The 15,020-nt window shown below is 42.8% G+C and overlaps 1 pseudogene; it reads right to left on the bottom strand.

The window, feature by feature from the left end:
- Positions 1-3,985: 3,985 nt before the first annotated feature.
- Positions 3,986-4,864, bottom strand: LOC103292549 (programmed cell death protein 2-like; annotated as a pseudogene).
- Positions 4,865-15,020: the final 10,156 nt, after the last annotated feature.

Raw genomic sequence — 15,020 nt, 5'->3', positions numbered from 1 at the left:
TGAAGTCTTGGAAAATATGTACAAAGACATTGCCAGTAACATTACATTCCAATCGGTAACACATGCTTTTCTTGAGGTTAAAATTACTATTTTAAATAAGTCAGCAAAGACAATAAAAATTTTGCAGATGCTATTATTTTTTAAGTTTCTTATTAATGCTGTAATTCAAACTCCCCTCCCCCCTATAAGGGTCTCTGGGCTGGAAGCTCTAAACTGCTGTTTTTGTAGACTGGATAAAGACACTTTTCTCTCTGAGGACCCGTTTGTTTCCTCCTCTGAGAAATGAGGGTAAGACTTGACTTCCTTTCTCCTTGCCCTTTTCCTAGCCTCTCATTCTCCTTCCCTTCTTTCTTCCTTCCTTGAACTTTTATTGAAGACATTCTTTGCATCCTAGTTTAGACTCAGACATTTTAGCCAGAATACTATAATGCTTAACAAGTCTCTCTACCTCCAGTATTATTGCCCCCGAAGTCATTCTCAAGAAACAACCTGAGTAATGAATCTAAAATTCCAGTGTGACTATATTCTTTCATGGTCTAATAAAGATAATTCTACCTGACCTGGCTCCCACTGACCTTTCCATAGCTTCATCTCAGGCCACCTTCCCGCATGCTCTCATCCCAGTTACTGCCACATTCTCAATGTAGTGAGAGCCCTCTCTGATTTTTTGCACAAGCAAGCTCCTACTTGTTCTTCAAACTTTTCAATTGTCCTTTCTTCTGAATGACCTTACAAAAGAGTCAGTCTTTTTTTTCTCTCTAGTCACCATGTTATCAGAGGGGAGTGTGCCTTGTCTCCCCCCACCTCCCCCAGTTGCTGTTATGGGTGGGGTTCTTGCGATATCCCAAGAAAAGGAATTTTCTGAGACTCCCACTGGAAGCTGAGATACAGTAGAAAGCTTTATTTTCATGGAATCACACCCCTGGGTTTCCATAGTCCCATTTCCCTTCGTCCAGTTATAGAAGAACTAACAGTAGGTGGGGTTTCAGTAGAGCCAAAATCAAAGCCAGTGTCCAGAGTCCCCTTTCCATATTTTCGTAGTCCAATACAGCATCAGGCTAGGTTAGCTTGTGTTTCTGGCTGCAGTCCATCAATCCATTGCCTGTGGGATCCACATGGCCGTGGGCCATAGGGGCGAATGCAAGAGCGCTTACCTCGAACAAGAGTCCCAGGAGCCCAAGAGACTAAACTCCTTTGTTTAGGGGATTATGTATTCCCAAATGTTTGCATGCTTGCCGTGGCCATGCCCATTCTGGCCAACCATCTGTGTCCCCAGGTTGATTAATAGGCAAGTAGCTTCTCCATTCACCCCATTTTTACTGGGCTTGTGACTCTTCTTTCCTTTGTTGGATCCCTTCCCTCCCTGGAGAGTGTGAAATTATAGCTTCCTAGTGAAGCTGCCCAAATGACATGCCTATAATATCTGGTATTTCTTTGCTCCTTTCCTATTATTAATAACTAGCTAATTAAAACGGTATTAACCATGCTTGGCATTTGCCTCTATGTAATACTTATTTCATTGTATTACTCTATTATTATTATTATTATTATTATTATTATTATTATTATCTCTTTCAGCCCTGGGCACAGTGCCTTACACAAAATGGGTGGTCAATAAATATGTGTTGAGTTGTGAGCATTTCAGTGATTTTTATTTGGAATTGAACTACATAAGTATCCTCAATTTTCAACATCTTTTTTATAAATCTAGGAATCACTGAAAATTATAGGAGTAGGAAAATATTATTTTAGTATTTCTTAATCTAAAAAATTATATCTGAGATGTGATTCTTTATGATTTCATGTATTGATAATTAAATAAAGAGTAAAATTTATGGCCATTTTAAAGTATGGAGAAATGTTTGGGCTTCTTCTAGGTGCTAAGAAGGCATTGGACAATTGTTCGTATTATGGATTCCTGCGCTATTTCAGTCCCCCCAAATCAACACATCTGTTTCCTGCCCTAGAGAAAATTCTTTGCTCACCTGTAGTTTGACTTCATTTTATGTCTTCTGACATGTACTTGGAAAGCCTGTGTGACACATTTTCCTATAAATTTGGCTACAGCTTTCATTGAGCCAACTTGACCACTTTGCCTTATAAAAACACTATAAATTCCAGGATCTAATTGGCACAAGGATTAGTTTTCCAGAGATGAAGCCAGATGCAGAGCAGGTCCCCAGTTATGTTCTCTTGGCTAGAATATTTCTTGTTTCTTTTTTTTCCCCCTAACAGCATCTCTTTGAACAATATTAGGAAATTGAGCAAAAAAATATTTTTGAGGGATAGTTGAGTTATAATTTAAAGAAATACATAGAAAATGTTATCTTTACTCTTTTACAACCCTTATTTTTTTCCAGTACCTATAAAAGTCAAAAATTTTACTTTTAAAGTGCAGATTAATGGCTATAGCTTACTCTAGATAGTTTTAAGTATTAATATATCAGTACAAAATTTTAAATCTTATATAGCTGTTAAAAGAATCATCTTTGCCCTGGCCGGTTTGCTAAGTGGTTAGAACATTGACCTGCAGACTCAGTTGTAGGCCCCAGTCAGGAACATTGTGGGAGGCAACCAATCGATGTGTCTCTCTCACATCCATGTTTCTCTTTCTCTTTCTCCCCCTCCTCCCTTCCCTCTGTTCTCTTTAAAAAAAAAACAAAAACAAAAAACAAAACCCAAAAACACACACACACAAAAGAAAAAACTCTAAGGAGCTAATGGAAAGCAACCACTATGTAGCTGAAAATATTGAACAGAGATTTTAGCTGCTTCTAAATTAGATTGGCTAAATACCAAGTATTTTGGAAGGACTGCAACTTTTATACAGTTCTGATGAAAATGCAAAATGCTAAACCACTTTTGAAGTTAGATGGGTGTTTCTTTAATAATGTTAAACATCCATCTGACATACAACTTAGCCATTTCACTCATAGGTATTTGCCAAAACAAAATAAAATATATGAAAAATTAGAGATGAATGTTCATGGCAGTTCTATTATTTTAATATTTTTTACTTAATTAGGCACATAACCCATTTTTATTGAATATACTTACAAGTAAAAATAACATTTTACCTAGCCCCACCATTCATAGTTAACCAGTTCACACTTAGTATGCATCTTACCAGATTTACTTCTGTGTACATACATATATACAAACTAGTAGCCCGTTTGCACGAAGATTCGTGCAATAGACCTTCATTCACCTGGCTGCCTGCACCAGTTTTCTGCCGGCACCGGGGACCCAGGCCTTGGCTGTGGCCACCGCCTTCTACCTTCTTTCAGGGTCCCGGTGCCGGCAGAAAACTGGTGCAGGTGAAAACTGCACCCCAGCATCCCTGCGACCTGATCGCAGGAGTGAGCTGACCCCCCAGGTCAGCTCACTCCTGCGATCGGAGCAGGCACCCGGCTGGCGCCCAAGGCCCGGAAAGCCCCGGGCGGCTTTCCGGGCCTTGGGCTCCGCCCGCACCCCAGCGTCTCTGCGACCCGATCGCAGGAGCGAGCTGACCCCCCAGGTCGGCTCGCTCCTGTGATCGGAGCAGGCGCTTCCCTGCAACGGTTTCCTGGTGGGCGTGGTTGATGGGCGTGGCTTGGTTGGTGGGCGTGGCTTGGGCGTAGTGAAGGTGCGGTCAATTTGCATATTTGTCTATTATAAGGTAAGCTATTTAAAAATATATGATCATACTATGAATACCATATATAATGGTATCTTGGTGTCTATTTAGATCTGTACCTTATTTGTTGTGCATATAGTTCTGTATAATTAAAACTGCATAGCCTTCTGCTTGGTAGATACACCAAAATGTATGTAATTCCATGTTACTGGACATTTTGTTTCACCAATATTTAGATATTGTAAACAATGCCTAAAAATCTTTGTACCTCTCTGTCTGGTATAATTAATTTCTTAGGATGAATCCCTGAAAATGGAATTGCAAGGTCTAAGAGATAATGAGCATTTTTAAGTCTCTGTGAGGTTGTCTTTAAGATGAATCTGTTACATCTTGCTTCCAAATTCCCGTGTGTAGCCAGTGCCCAGTCTGCAGCCTTCAGCACAGGTGCAGGTGGTCAGATGCCCCAACCAACTCTCCTGCCCAATCTGTCGGCCTTTAGGCAGTGGAGCAGCTGAGACACGACCTGGAATTCAAATATTCTCTTGGCACCACAGGAGCAATCTGGAATATCCTTTTCTTGAGTTATATTTTCGCCAGATATCCCAATGGGGGCAATTCCTCTGCCACATCTGAAAATCTCTCTGGTTCCGGGGCTATTTTCATTTTAAACCTCTGGAAAATTTTAACTTCTCTTGTTTCATGTTTTGCCATGGAATCCAATTCTTCCTCAGGTTCTTCACAATGCCCCCTATAATCTCTGATTCATCTTCTTTTTTCTGAAATTTCAGGTGCAATCTCATCTTCTGTTTCCATTATGATGTCAACTAACGGGAAGTTGTGGTCTGGAATTGTGTTGTCCAAATTATCTGCATGCAAGCCTGCTTATGTCCCGATATCCAGTCTGGTGCTCCTTACTGCTGTAACGCACCTCGTGATTGGATGTTTTGGAGCTTAAACAGCCGCAAACCCTGCAGAGATGAGCCCCAGAGTTGATCTGGAAGCACAGGAGTCACCTTGTCTCTGGAAGAGGGTCCTCAGAAGGCATCTCATATGAGTAAAAGTCATTTTCCCTGGGTAGCTGATTTCTAAAAACTTGTTGGGGAACTGCTCACTGCACAGCCACCACGCCAGGTGCCACCTCTGCAAAGCCCAGCCCCACCCCCTTGCAGCTGGGGCTGCCATGGTGCCCAGAGTGCGCTCTGAAGATGCACTACCCTCGCTGGAAGGCAAAAGTTGAGCATCTGGCATCTTTAGTTTTATTAGGCACAAACTGGAAGCAACCCAAATGTCTAACTTGGGAAGGGTTAAACAAATTTTGGTGTATCTATCTATACAAGGGAACACTACTCAGCCATAAAAATGAACAATTATCAATACACTCAACAACATAGATGAATCTCAATGAGTGAAAGATGCAAGAAATAAAACAGTGTATACTATATTTTTGCATTTATATAAAACTATGTAAATTTCAAATTAAGCTATGGCAACAGCAAGTTAGGGTATGAGGGAGGGACTACGAAGGGCCAGAGGAAAGTTGGAAGTGATAGAAATTTGTATTTTATTGGCAGTAGTATCAGGGGTGAATCTATAGAAAAATCTCGTCAAATTGTACTCTATGTGGAGTTTATTGTTCTTTAATTACACCTCAACAACCTTTTGTTTCAATGTTTTTATATTATTTGTTAAAACACATGCACCTGCTTTACTTGGTCTTTTCTCACAGCAAAATTTAGTTTTTTCATGGGGACTCAAAAGTCAATATTGGTGATTGGTTATCTTGGACTGTATAGAACCCTACCTTGAACTGAGGCATGAGGAGGTCATTTCCCTATTTCCGTTATTCTCAAGGCAAATATACCGATCTTCATAAAATTTTTTCACCAAGTGTATTATAGTCCAGAAGTTGAAAGTGTGAAATGGGGATGATAGCATTATAATTAACTGGTTATTAATAATAGAAAAGGAGCAAAGGGAAGGCCAGATATTATAAGCATGTCATTTGGGCAGCTTCACCAGGAAACTGCAACTTTATACTCCTCAGGGATCCAACAAAGGGAAGACAGACATGTGCCCAGTAAAGTTGGAATAATATAGGGGAAGATACTTTTTTGTCAGTCACACTTGGGAACAGAGATCACTGGCCAGAATGGGCATAACCACTGCAAGCGCATGAAGGTTTGGAATACTTAATCCCCTGAACAAAGATGTTGGCTCTCTTAGTTCCTCTTGGCATGCTTGACTCATGGCTCAGGCTTGGCTTTCTGGCATCCTCCCATGTAGCCCATGGCCATGCAGACCCCATATGCAATGGACTAATAGACTGCAACTAGCCAGATGTTGTACTGGACTCAGCTCCAACATGGAAAGGAAACTCTGGACACTGGCTCAGATTTTAGCTCTGCTGAAACCTCAGCTACACTTCTATGACTGGACTAAGGGAAATGGGACTTTGGAAACCAAGGGGTGTAATTCCATGGAAATAAAGACTTCTACTATATTGCATCCTCCTGTGGGAGTCTCAGAAAATTCTTTTTCTCAGGATATCTCAAAGACTCTACCTCCAATAGCAACCAGAATAGACAAGCCATGCTCTTCTCAGCTAATACTGACACATAAAATGAATCTAGGAGGTAATGTAATTAGCATTATTGATTACTAGAGGCCCAGTGCATGAAAATTCATGCACTGGTGGTGGGGGGGGGGTCCCTCAGCCTGGCCTGCCTTCTCTCACAGTCCAGGAGCCCTCAGGAGCGGGAGGCGACCCGGCGATCAGGGAAAGGCGACGCCCCCATCACACCTCTGCTGCTGCCACTGCCAGCAGCGCAAGCCTTGGCCGGCCCTGGTTACCTGAGCCTGGGCAGCCGCCATCCGAGACTTGCGTGCACCTTGGGTGGGCCCTGGGCGGCTGGGAGGCTGAGGGGATTGGGGGACTCCAGAAGCAGGTGCCCCGGTGGGGCTGAGAGGACTGGGTGCCACCATCATGTGGCTGTGGGTGCCGCCATCTTTGAGGGCGGGGAAGCAATTAGCATATTCCCTCCTTATTGGCTGTGGGTACTGTCATCTTTTAGGGCAGAGTAGTTAATTAGCATATTTCCTCCTTATTGGCTATGGGCACTGCCATCTTTGCAATGGCATGAGGGTCAATGAGCATATTCCCTCTTTATTAGATAGGATATTACTGTTAACCTCCATATATTCACTACCAACATTAAGATACATATTTAAATTAAATTAAATTAAATTAAAGAGAACATCAATCTAGCCTAACCCCACCTCCCAGTTTATTAACCCGGGAGCCTAGTTTTGAACATAAAGTGATTAGAAAATCAAAGGGCCTGAGACATTTAAAAGGTATTGGTGTCCTAGCTGGTTTAGCTCAGTGGATAGAGTGTCAGCCTGCAGACTGAAGGGTCTCCAGTTCGATTCCAGTCAAGGGCACATGCCCGGGTTGCGGGCGCGGTCCCCAGTGGGGGGCATGCAGGAAGCAGCCAATCAATGATTCTTTCATCATGGACATTTCTATCTTTCTCTCCCTCTCCCTTCCTCTCTGAAATCAATAAAAATATATTTTTAAAAATAAAAGGTATTGGTACTTGTTCTTAGTCAAGCTCCTTTAATGAATACTCTGCCTCAGGTACATTGAAGGAGATTTTGTGCCTTTCAGTTTCAATCAAGGGATTATAAAAAATTAAATTCTAGACACATTGTATCTTAAAGTTGATTATATCTTAAAGTTTATGATATAAATCAATCCTTACACTCCAAGTGTGAGGATTGGTAAGGACTATCAAATATAAAGCAACAAAACAGAAGAGCTTTGACAAGTTATAGAAAAGAAACAAGAGTGAAAATCAGAAAATCATACCAGGACATTTTGCAATGTAAATATTTTAAAACTAGTGGCCCAGTGCACAAAATTTGTGCTGGGGGCGGGGAAGGGTGTCCCTCAGCCCGGCCTGCACCCTCTCCAAACTGGGACCCCTCAGGGGATAACCGGCAGTCAGACATCCCTCTCACAATCCAGAACTGCTGGCTCCTAACTGTTCGCCTACATGCCTGATTGCCCCTAACTGCTTCTGCCTGCCAGCCTGATAGTCCCTAACTGCTCCCCTGCTGGCTTGATTGCCCCTAACCACCTCTGCCTCTGCCCTGCATCCGGGACCCATGATTCCCTCCTCCAGCTGACCACAGGCACCCGGGATCTGGGCTTCCCTCCCTCTGGTCAGCCATAGGTGCCCAGGCCAGCTGCAGCTGCAGGGGATGGTGGGCAGGTGGCTTCGCCTGGACTGCAGCCGCAAGTGCTGGCTCCCAGGACTATGGGTGGGTGGTTTCTCCGGCTCCGGGCCACAGCCAGCTGCAGGTACTGGTGCCTGGGCCTGCAGGGTGGGTGGTTTCTCCATCTACCAGGCTGTAGCCAGCCAGGTGCTGGCGCCTGGATCACAGGTGGGAGGCTTCTCCATCTTCCCTGGGATGCAGTGTGGGTGACTTCTACAGCTGGCTGTGGCCTGGGATCATGGGGCAGGCGGCTTCGTCTCCCGGGCCGCACCCAGCCTCAGGCACTGGGGCCTGGTTTCTTCGTCTCCCCCAGGACGTGGGGCAGGCGGACGTGAGGCTTCTGCTGCTGGCTGCAACCTGGGATCATGGGGCAGGCTGCTTCTTTGTCTCCTGGGTTGCAGCTAGCCTCAGGCACTGGCGCCCAACTTCTCCGACCCCCACTGGCCTGGGGCGGCGGGGGGTGGGGCTGCCGCCGTGTTTTCAGGTTAATTTGCATACTCACTCTGATTGGCTGGTAGTGTAGTGGAGTGACAGTAATTTGCATGTTTCTCTTTTATTAGTGTAGATAAGTTCTTATTTTCTCATCCTATCTAATAAAAAAGTAATATGCAAATTGACTGTCACTCCAACACACAAGATGGTTGCCCCCATGTAGTCAAAGATGGCCACCACAAGATGGCTGGCAAGGGCGGGCAGTTGTGGGTGATCAGGCCAGCAGGGGAGGGCAGTTGGGAGGGACCCAGGCCTGCAGGGGAGGGCAGTTAGGGGTGACCAGGCTGGCAGAGAAGGGCAGTTGGGGGGGACCATGACTATAGGGAAGGGCAGTTGGGGGGGACCAGGCCTACAGGGGAGGACAGTTAGGGGTGACCAGGCTGGCAGAGAAGGGCAGTTGGGGGTACCAGGCCTATAAGGGAGGGCAGTTGGGGGGGGACCAGGCCAGCAGGGTAGGGCAGTTGGGAGGGACCAGGCCTGCAGGGGAGGGCAGTTAGGGGTGACCAGGCCAGCAGAGAAGGGCAGTTTGGGGCAACCAGGCCAGCAGGGGAGGGCAGTTAGGGGCAATTGGGCCAGCAGGGGAGCAGTTAGGCATTGATCAAGCTGGCAGGGGAGTGGTTAGGGGCAGCAGGCTGGCAGGCAGGTGAGCGCTTGGGAGCCAGCAGTCCTGGATTGTGAGAGGGATGTTCGACTGCCCGTTTAGGCCCGATCCTGGTGGGATCGGGCCTAAACGGGCAGTCGGACATCCCTCAAGGGGTCCCAGATTGGAGAGGGTGCAGGCTGGGCTGAGGGACATCCCCCCACCCCCGTGCATGAATTTCGTGTACCAGTCCTCTAGTAAATAGATATTAGTTCCATATGAGCAGCCCTGATTTTTAGTCAGTTCTCAGAGTATAGACTCTAGGATATAGTTAACCAAATAATGATTTGGTCAGAGGAGTTTTCACAAACTCACCAAAAGGGATTCTTGCTCCAGCCTTACAGATAATGGACAGGCCACCTAACAAGCAAGGGCAAATCCACAACAGTCTAATTCTTCAGGATACTCCCTGTCGTGTACAGTAGAATAAAGAGTTCAAACTACTTCATGTACTTAAAGGATATTAAAAGGTCTTCTTTCAACAATGAATTCATTCCCATCTATTTATTTTTTATCAACACTAAGGCTATGGATAATGTATTTATTTTGCAAGCAATACGCCTTTTGCCTAGAATAAACCAGCCTTCACTGTGATCTAATAAATATTGTATTTAAGTATTATCTAACTTTAAATATTATTTTTCACAACACTAATTATGAGAGAGGTACATTACACCAATTTTTTTTAGATTTAAAAAATTGTAAAACATATACTTTCTTTAATGAGGCAATATTAGAGTCCATCTAAAAACTCAAGAATCCTTAAATGATCAGATCATTAATGACACTTTCTTGAAAAAGAAAAAGAGATAAATGGTTTCACAGACAGACCAAGGACTAGTGCATAAATTTAATGGTGCAAAAATTTCACCAACTTTACAAAACTCATGCATAAGAATTTGGTCAGCACTGTCAGTTCAGATAGTTCTTATACTATTTTGTATAATGTCATTTGTTTAGTTTGCTTAAAATGTTTTATATAACTTATAAGACTTAATCCTAACAAATTCTCCATAAAATGTAGAGTGAAAAAGTATTAATTTTTTATAGTCAGAAGAGTAAAGTTTAAAAATACCTGGTGCAGCCCACAACATATTTATTTAGTAGCAAAGCTTCAGGTATATAACTTTCAAACCAACAGATTTCAGTTTTGCAAACATTTGCTTCAAAGTAAAACATCGCCATGTATTGTTAATATGTATGTAAGGATCAAGGACTTGGACAAAATTATTACAACCTCTATTTATACACTATTTATCTCCAAAGATCTTGAAACTATTGACAAATTTGCTTTTTATTGTGGTTAAATGAAGGGACAAGACTCATTTTAAAATATGGAAATTCAAAGTCTAGGGAGGCAATTTGTAATTTTGTTCCAATTTGAGACTTAGCCTGGGAATATCCCTGAGAGTCCTAAGGCTTGAAATAGCAACCTCTGCAGCTGTGGCTGGGACTGGTAGCACAGCGGTGGGTCTATTAGGTAATGAAGTCGGCTGATAAGTGTCTTCTGTTATCACAAGGTAGTCCACACAATCCCTTTAAGAATCAGTTAATTTAGGTTGGATTTCTACTAGTGATTTAGTGAAATCTAAACATGCATATTTTAATCCTCACCTGAGGATATGTTTTCATTGATTTTTAGAGAGAGAGGAAGGGAGAGAGAAAAGTAGTGAGAGAGAGAGAGATAGAGAGAGAGAGCCATTGAGGGGAAAGGGGAACATCTATCAGTTGTCTCCTTTAATCGCCCCTGACTGGGGATCAAACCCTGACCAGGAATCAAACCTGCAACCTTTTGGTGGATGGGATGATGCTAAAACAATTGATCCACCCAACTAGGGCTAAACAAATATCTTTAATATGTCTATTTTTAAATCAGCACTTTCTCTTTTAACTGAAATCCAGGTATAAAAATTTGCTTAAATTTAAAACTAGGTATAGTTTTAAATTAAAACTAGGTATAGTTTTTACTAACATCTAAAAAAGAAACCTACCGTATTTTCCGGCGTATAAGATGACTGGGCGTATAGAAGATTTTTCCTGGGTTAAAAAGTGGTCTTATATGCTGGAAAATACGGTATATAGATTTTAAAAAAAATATCCAATAATCCAAAAAGTGATATAAAAATTAAGAGGATATTATATTATTCTGATGTGAGGAGCATGTTAGACAGAATTAAACATTGGAAAAGAAGTTAATATGCCATTATTTTTAACTATTTTAAATTTTTTTCCTTTGGAGTAGTTTCTGTATTTCTAGGGTTTGAGCAAGTATGGAGAAGGAAGTTACATATATATAATTTTTCTCTTACATTAAAAAAACTATATCAGTGAGTTTTTATATCTCATGTCAAATGAGGAAATGGGTAGCTATTTGTGATACCATTGTAATTAGCTAGTTATTAATAACTAGAGGCCCAGTGCATGAAATTTGTGCACAGGGGGGGAGGGGTCCCCTCAGCCCAGCCTGTACCCTCTCCAATCCGGGACCCCTCGGGGGATGTCCAGCTGCCAGTTTAGGCCCTATCCCAGGCCTAAACTGGCAGTCGGACATCCCTCTCACAATCCTGGACTGCTGCCTCCTAACTGCTCACCTGCCTGCCTGCCTGCCTGGTCACCACTAACTGCCCCCTGCTGCCGGCCATGTTGTTTCCCAACTGCCCCCTCCCTACCAGCCTGGTCACCCCTTACTGCTCCTCCCCTGCCAGCCTAATCACCCCCAACTGCCCCCCTCTGCTGGCCTGGTTGCCCCACACAGCCTGCTGTTCAGTGGTTTGGTTGTCTCTCACTAACCCCCCTGCATGCCTGGTCGCCCCACTCAGCCTGCTTGTTCAGTCATTTGGTCATCCTTCACTAACCCCACTGCTGGCCTGGTCATAGGCAGCCATTTTGTGAGGGCATGAGGGTTAATTTGCGTATTACCTCTTTATTATATAGGATAGGAAAGGAGCAAAGGGAAGGCCAGACATTTTAGGCATGTCATTTGGGCAGCTTCACCAGGAAGCTAGTTTATACTCCCCAGGGGTCCAACAAAGGAAAGAGGGAAGACAGATGCATGCTCAGTAAACTTGGGGGACAAGGAAGGTGCTTGCTGTCAATCACACCTAAGAATGGCCAGAATGGGCATGTCCACTGCAAGCATGCAACATTTGGGAATACACTGTCCCCTGAATAAAGGAGTTTACTCACTTGGGCTCCTGGGACTTAATTCCCTGAACAAAGAAGTTTGCTCTCTTGGTTCTCTTGGGATTCCTGTGACTCAGAGCTTTCGGGGTTCTTTTGCTCCTGCTTCCCTGCCTTCACCCACATGGCCCACGGCCTTGAGGACCTCACACACAATGGACTAATGGACTGCAGCTAGCCTGATGCTGAACCGGACCGGGCTCCAACACGGAAAGAAAACTCTGGACACTGGTTTTGCATCTACCTTTAAGACATCCCAGCTACACGTCTTTTATGGTTGGACAAAGGGAAATGGGACTTTGGAAACCCAGAGGTATAATTCCCCGGAAATAAAGCTTTCTGCCATATCTCATCCTCCCCTTGGTGCCTCTGGAAATGCTTATTCCAGTGGTACCCCAAGGACCCCACTCCCACGAGACCCATTTTTCTCCAATAACAGTTGCAGAGGGCAGCTGGCTTGGCTTAACCTCATTGAATATTGCAGACACAATCTTGTGAGCTCAGATTTACTAAAATTAATAATGGAAGGATAGGCCAAAAAAAAAAAAAAAAAAAAGACAGTGCACTTTTAATTTTTACTGCAAATGATTAGCTTTTAATGTAAACTAAAATGATATTTCAGATTATTTTTTTAGAAAGTCCTGCCATTCTCATGTTTAAAACATCAACTTGTTATTAATTAGATAATTTAAATGGTTTCTTAAGGAAGGAGATGGGGAGAGAAAGAAGAGTTATTATTTTGCACAAAGCAGCTGTCAGTTATCAAAGATGTCTGTCCATTGATGTTGTACTGAAAATACCAAAGTTTATGCTAAGTGTATGTATATGAATGTTTTTCTCTGGAACTGTAATTTTCACTTGTAAGGATAAATTTCCTAATTTAGCATTTAATTTGACCAGGTTAAAATTGTGTCTCTCCAAAGCATGTGTGTGTGTGTGTGTGTGTGTGTGTGTGTGTGTGTGTTTCCCTCAGGATCATTCTAAGACTGTGCAGGAATGAGATTTTTCTTCTGACTCTCACATTTTAAAATAGCTCACATAAATTAGGCAGGAACTGCCAACTTTTTGGTTTATAATTCTCTCTTTGTGCTAATGCTGGTAGAGGGGCATGAGGGAAACGGGCCATGGGAAAACAATAGGTCCTTTCTTATCTTATTTATCATTCTACGTAAACTAGAAGAAAGACAAAGAAGAGAGGGAGAAAGAAGGGAAAGGGAGGGTATGGAGAGAGGGAAAGAGAGAGGGAGAGAGAGAGAGAGAAAGAGAGGGAGAGAGAGAGAGAGAGAGAGAGAGATCTTTTCACTAACAGTTAGCACCTGAGAAAACACAGACTGAATTGACTTTTTTCATCCCCCTGGCAAACCTGCATGTGCTCTTTGTTTTGGTTAGCTTCAGACAGGAGTTTTTGTCTGTGCTAACTAGCCACATCAGCCCTGACAATTTCAAATTAGGTCACTATTTATCATTCAAGGTATGTGTGAAAAACAAACGGAGGAGATTGCTCTAAAGGTAAAGACATTTAGTAAACAAAATCCAGAGATGTCTTTCTTGAATAAAGTGACATTTTTAGTTATTTTCTAAGTCTATTTCCCCTGAGGTACCCTTGGGTCACCAGTGAAGAGGAGCTGAAAGAATCCTAACCATCCCCTGTGGGTCCCTATTGAGTCCCCAGATGCATTTTTTTCAAGTAGTTTGTTACTTGTAGGAAGGGTGCACATCTTAATTATTCAATAACTCCTCAAGTTTTACCCAAACGATGTGTCAAAGAAATAATTTTTCCTTGCTTTAATCTTATGTAGCCTTCATTTGATTATACATTTTATCAAAGATTGATTGCTCAACTTCAGGTTTAATTTTAAGATTTAAATGACTGGCTTTTCACCTGACTCTATTGTATGGCCTGCTTCCTTTACCCCCATGGATACCAATGAGTCTTACAGGATATGCATTTCTCCCCTTTGTTTTTAGGTGCTCCACGATGGATGCCTATGGGACCCATACTCTCATAACCTGGGATACAAACCTGTCATAAAACATAAACTCCAGACATACAAATATGGTAGACTTTTGCTAAAAGTCAGATTTGTTTCTTCAGTCTACCATGGGTTTTATCGCACAAATTGATCCCGTTTTTTCCTGTTTTAAAATAAGAAATTATAGTCTCTTGAGTTGTAGAGTCTCTGTAAGAACAACAGAAGGAACACTCGGCTAATGTTCAGTGTCCATATGCTTCATTAAAGTGACCAGATGTCCTCCATTTGTCAAGAGGGACAGAGGATTTTTTTTCTCATTCTCGCTTATTCCCTCTAAAAAGTCTATCATGGATACATTTGCTGGCTCTCCTCCCAACTCTTAGTCATTCAGGCCTTGCTCTAAGAACACAATAATTGATAATCAAGTGCTTTGCACTTTGGGACTTGAGGAAATTAATAAGGTTGTTGCTCCTTTGTGGGTTCTGTCGTTTATTGTATAAAAATGTATATCAAAATTCTTATCCTGCCTATGTAGTCATATAAAGTAAATTAATAATTTAAAAGAGGCAAGATCCTGTGTCAGGGTGAAGTATGTGTGTGTGTGTGTGTGTGTGTGTGTGTGTGTGTGTGTTGGGGTGGGGGGAGGGTGTCCTCTTCCCCACTGACTGCTGCTGGGGGTGGAGTCCTTGCATATTCCGAGAAAAGGAATTTTCTGAGACTCGCACGGAAGGATGGGATATGGTAGAAAGCTTTATTTCCGTGGAATTACACCCCTGGGTTTCCAAAGTCCCATTTCCCTTAGTCCAGTCACAGAAGTGTAGCAGTAAGGCTAAAATCAGAG

The sequence above is a fragment of the Eptesicus fuscus genome, chromosome 7 (assembly GCF_027574615.1).
Source record: "Eptesicus fuscus isolate TK198812 chromosome 7, DD_ASM_mEF_20220401, whole genome shotgun sequence".
Lineage (NCBI taxonomy): Eukaryota > Metazoa > Chordata > Mammalia > Chiroptera > Vespertilionidae > Eptesicus > Eptesicus fuscus.
The sequence above is the reverse complement of the archived record's forward strand: the minus strand, read 5'-3'. Positions and strand labels throughout refer to the sequence as shown.